Source organism: Gavialis gangeticus, unplaced genomic scaffold (genome assembly GCF_001723915.1).
Source record: "Gavialis gangeticus isolate Ggan-Ray unplaced genomic scaffold, GavGan_comp1, whole genome shotgun sequence".
Taxonomy (NCBI): domain Eukaryota; kingdom Metazoa; phylum Chordata; order Crocodylia; family Gavialidae; genus Gavialis; species Gavialis gangeticus.
The window spans coordinates 52267266-52272617 of record NW_017729031.1 but is presented as its reverse complement, the minus strand read 5'-3'; the positions used below and the strand labels follow the sequence as shown (position 1 = coordinate 52272617).

The following is a 5352-nucleotide window of genomic DNA, read 5'->3' as shown; positions in this document are numbered from 1 at the left end:
GTTATTTTTCTCCTGGAGTGGCCATTTTTACTCTGGGAGAAAAAAGCCTGAGTATCTGTATGCTCATGATTTTTCCTGGGCCTAGGCGACCCATAGGCACTGACTGTGTGGGGGTACAACTTTGCACCACTACCACTGCTGCCGGGCATTAGGTCCACCCGGGTTATAGCCCCATGCCCTGTTGTTGGTGCAGAACTCGTGTTGTCACTACCAACCTCACTGCTGCCAGCCCTGGCTTTGGTCAGGCTGCAGCCGTGTGCTCCACTGTCAGTGCAGAAATGTGGGGGGGGCACATGTCTCCCTGTGTCCCCCCAGTGCATTACCAATGCTTGTGGAAGAGCAGCAACTGTCCCAGGAGAAACTGAATGTTTGTACAAGGCCTCTTTTGAGCACCTACCTGTAAAGAGTACAAAAAATCAGGGCCTGTAAACTAGGCTGTTTCAGCTCCTTCTCTGCTTTTGGTTAGTTTGGAAGAGCAGTTCTCATTAACTCCAGAAATGCAGGACTTACCTAAAACTATAATCTCTTTGTTCCATTTCCTTGGCCTCTGGGTGTTGCAGATACTTAGTTAGCGATGTAATTAGCAATTGTTTCACATTTATATGAAATTAATACTATTTTAAATTCAGTCTTAATTTTTAAAAGTTTCCCAAGCAAATGTTTTGAAATAACTATTAGTTTGTTTGCTTATATTAGCACAACCTACGTGTGAAGAAAATCAGTTCCAGTGTAAAACTGATGGAGAGTGTATCCCACAGTTATGGGTCTGTGATGATGAAGAAGACTGTGAAGATGCTTCTGATGAACATCAACAATGCCGTAAGTATTTATATATTTATGTTGTATTTTTATACCAGTTGTGTGAAAGAGTTCACTGTGTACAAACATATTGAAAACTCACACAGATAAACAAAGCTACTGCAAGCATAGTGATCCTGTATCAGAGCAGTCTTTCTAAAGAACTGCTGTTGGAAACTGAATGCACTTAAATCTGAAATAAACAGAATATAGGCAAATAAATCTGAATAGGCATTTCTAAATCTTAAATGTCAAAATCATCTTGAAGTTGTTGGTGTTGCAGGTAAAGAAATGAAAATGGATGCATATTAACCACAGAGAAATAGGAAACATGCTATCAACTCCCCCACCAAAAAAAAAGAAAAAGAAAAAAAAGAAAATTTATATCATTTACTTAAAATGGATGACGAGAAGTCAAACACTTCTCAGTCAGCTTCAAGTAAGAGCCTCTTCATTCGTTCTTTAACCAAAGTTATATTTATCAATCTCAGAACCAATAAAACAAAAGTGTACAGTTTTCCCTTCATAATGGCTGAAATCTATAAAAGGCAAAGCAGACAACTTCCAGGTAAAAGAGAGTTATTAAGGGAATGTAAGGAAATCTTTGGAGAGAATCTAGTGTCACTTCTGGTGACACTCTTTAAAAAGATACTAGGCAGACCTAGATTCAATAATGAACAAAGCAGTTATCTCTCTTAGTCAGATCCTCAAAAGTTATGCTATTCTGGCATCTGGAATAGTCTTGTGTGCATTATCATTCAGATAACTAATGCTGAGACACCATTCCTGTTAATACTTCCCATAGAAAGTGAAATATCTTGATGGTACTGTAAGTGTTAATCACATGAGAGTTACAGTTTGTAAACAAAAGTATTTAACATCTCTTTGCTGCTTTATTGCAAAAAATAAATTGAAAGTATAACTATAATATAGAGCAGGATCTTTTCAATATTGATGGTAAGCTATTAAGCACTTTAGCTAGGTGACTGAATAACTGGACTTTGTAATTTATACATATTAATTAGATTTTGTCATAGTGACAAACAGTGATTTTGGAAGACTGCCACAAATTGGGCCAAGTTTCGTCCTTGGTTGCATTTCAAAAGAAGAAAGAGAATATATAGTGGGTACTTTTACCCAGGGGGTGGCAGCCTTTGGGCCATGAGCTGGATCCAGCCCACAAAGGTATTGGATCTAATCCATGAAGGTCTGATCTAGTCCACATTTTATTAAGTGTGCTCCCATCCCCAGTCATTTGATATGGTCTGTATTTTGCTAATGGCTTGTCAGTTGCCTCTGATACCTCAGCCAGCCTGTGTAGAAGGGGCTGCTGTTCTTCACTGCAGCTTCTGCTCATGGTTGCTGGAGAGGAATGGTGGCTTGTGGTGCTGGCTGGGTTGCAAGATGCAGCCTGTGTTAGTAAAATGTTGCTGACCACTGCCTTTACCATCAAAAATGACCGCTGGTTGAATAAGGGAGGGATTTACTTATTTTCCCTTTTAAACAGGTGGCTTTTGGGTCTAAATGTTAACTTATCCATCAAACTGTTTAATTGTCCCTACAGCTCAGTTACACCATTACTAACTACAGTAAAGTCTTAAAGGTGTAACTTTCATCAGAACTTTTATCAGACAAGGCACATTATCTTAGATCTTCATTTCTGTCCTTAACTACAGAGGGGAACAAAACTGAGCTCCCTCTTGGCAAATACTAGTTATGCATCTACTATGGGAACAGTAGATGTAAAAGATAACAGCTCTAGATAAGCATTTGAACTGGGTCACTTTCATTTGCCTTAGTTCTATGGGTGCTCATTAATTGTGGGCATCTTTGAAGGTGGCCCTGAGCTGTACGGTAGAATCCTGGTGGTTCTGCTACTTTGGAGTCACTTACCTGAATATGCATTTATTTTTGTTAATTAAGAGCACTTTTTGTTTCTCCCTTTTAAAATGATCTGGAGCCCTTTTGGTGGTATTTAAAACATTTTTTTGAAAACTTGTTCCTGGGAGTTAACCAGAAACAACCCTGAAAGACATAGAGAAGTGAAATGAATGGGGTGAAATTAAATTTGCTGTACTTATTTTTTCTAGTTGGGTTAGTGCAACAATATCAAAGCTTTTGCTGGGAGCACTAGTGAGACGAGGAGGTAGGGAGAATGTCTGTACAAGCACAGATCAAGATCCCAGTCTATAATCAAGGGTAATAACTAGACTGAATGTTTGTTTCATCTGTAGCAAGATATTGATGGCAGTAAGGGAGGACAAGATATTAATAAGTTCACCCATTAGATGATTTTCTCACATCCCAAATTAATTTGTCTTGAAATAGTAAAGGACAGGGCTTAGTTCAGATAAACTAGCATTCTTATAAATTGCTGCTAGCTACTGTAGCTATTGTCCCTAGGTCAGAGGGGCCTGCACAGCAATTCTTGATGGTTTAGTGGTTATTAATATAGAAACAGTTCACCAATGAAAAATTTGGTTGTAGTTAAACAATTTCCAAAGTATATCTCCTACTTTAAATTCTGCTCCATTTGCATGGTAGCAATCTAAGTGAGTTCTTTTTAATACGTAACATGTGGGTAATAGAACAAATAAACTATAGTTAAAACTAAGTGGGATCCTATCATTTAAAGTCTTTAACATTGCTTTGTATGACAGAAAGTGTGAATTTAAATCTTAGAGGAAGAATAAATATAATCATGACATCCTCTTCTCATGTTACATTTCTTTTATACATGCTCTTTTGGGTGCTTCTGGTACTTGCTCCTTCAAAGAGAAATGAAAAGTGTTCTTCATTCTTAGGGCAAAATATTAGGTTCATTGTAGATCTAAGTTAAATAAATAATAAATTATAGGTTAATTAAATGGTGAAAGTTAATATGTCCCAAACATCTTGAGAAAGAAGCTATGAATAGGAACAGTGTTACATTTTTTTGCAGCATGTTTTGCCTCAGGGTTTAGTTGTTATTTTTTTATAGATATAAATGCTATATGCATCCAGCTTCTCCTCCCTATGAGAAGTCTGTCATCTGTCAGCAAGGAGGGGAAATTTTGAGGTGAACAAGAAGAGGGTCCGTGGGAACTATGATTTAGATCCAGTGATCCCAAACTCCAGATATGTGGCTGTGTGTTAGGAAAAGCCCAACTATAAGTCCTGCTTCCTGGTTGGCAGGGTGACATTTATTTTTGCCTGGTGCACAAAAGTCAAGTAATAAAATATCTTATATTTATGCAAAAAAACTGGGTAATAAAAAAAAATGTGAATGTCAGGGGAGAGGAAAAGTAGTTTGCTGCATGCCTCTCTCTGCTTGGTGAAAACCTAAACACTTTGGCTGCATCTATACATGTGCTTTACTTGGGAGTAGATTAATTAGCTGTGGAGTAAAGCATCAGCATCTACACGTGCTATGGTATTAGTTTAGAGTAAACTAATATATGCCACATAAGATAGTACTGTCTCCAATAGTACTATCTTATGCTGGCATAATTTACTGAGTTTAAACATGTGTAGATACCAGCCATGGGCATAAATTCTGCCCAGTCAGCTTGGGTCCATACTCCTGCGTGATACATAGCTACATGGCTCTGCACTTTCAGCACCCTTGTGCCCCAGCTAGCTCCTCTGCCACCCAACACCACCACCCAGAACTTGGGGAAGACTCCCCGTGCCTCTTGTCAGCTTGGGCCTGTTCCACCCTGGCTCAGATTGCTGCTGTCCTGGGTGTACATGTAGATGCTACACGTGGAAGTAGTTTACTCTTGCTCAAACTGCTCTGGAGTTTATTGCTTTGTATTAATTGCATGTCCAGACTCACCCTTTGTTTCTTTCTTATAGCGGGGAGGACATGCTCAAGTCAGCAGTTTACATGCTCCAATGGACAGTGTATCCCAAGTGGGTACAGGTGTGATCGAGTTAAAGACTGCTCTGATGGAACAGATGAGCGAGGCTGCCGTAAGTCATTAAAATCTTCACACTAGATCTGATTTCATCCCATCCCTTTTTTGACTTTTTAATCAAATTGTAAGATTAAAGAGCTTGTTGATGGACAGATGTGACCACAATATGCTGCTTGTTATCAGAATTTCATTGCAGATTCTTTCATGGATTAGAGCTGATGCTCTGATACAAGTCCATTATTGTGGGATATATTAAGTCTATACTGTTGCCATGTGGTCAGGAGATTTTTTTGTTTGTTCAAGTCTCAAGAATAAGATTCTATTTGGAAGTTTTTTTTAACTTTGGAAAATATAAAAGACTATTTTTAGAGCTGAGTCTTTGCATTGTTGTCATTGCAGTCAGAAACTTTGAGTATGTATCTAAAAGCAGAATTTGGCCCTAAATTTTTTACATTTCCTTTTTATTTCTAAGTCAATTTCTGAAAACTGTGTAGGGAAAACGCTTTGTTTTTTATCCTAAATAATTGTGTTTGTTGCATATTAGGTTTAGGTATATAAGTGTCAATAGAAAAACTGTAGGAAGTTTTAACATTTTTTATTTGATATCTGTGTTGTTTCGTATGAAACTTGCATCCTTTGGAGTTATATCAGTGGT

General features: G+C 38.0%; 1 protein-coding gene across 2 annotated transcripts in view; it reads left to right on the top strand.

Annotated features, from left to right (window-relative positions):
* The window catches only part of LRP2 (LDL receptor related protein 2), a 197197-nt gene that overhangs the window by 3397 nt on the left and 188448 nt on the right, over positions 1-5352 (top strand). Inside the window, exons 2-3 of one of the 2 annotated variants that reach the window (XM_019522761.1) lie at positions 697-819; positions 4639-4752. The gene's annotated coding sequence lies outside the window, so the exon portion shown is untranslated. Of the gene's footprint in view, positions 1-696; positions 820-4635; positions 4753-5352 lie in introns of both variants that reach the window. The other variant, XM_019522760.1, reaches the window with a different exon arrangement.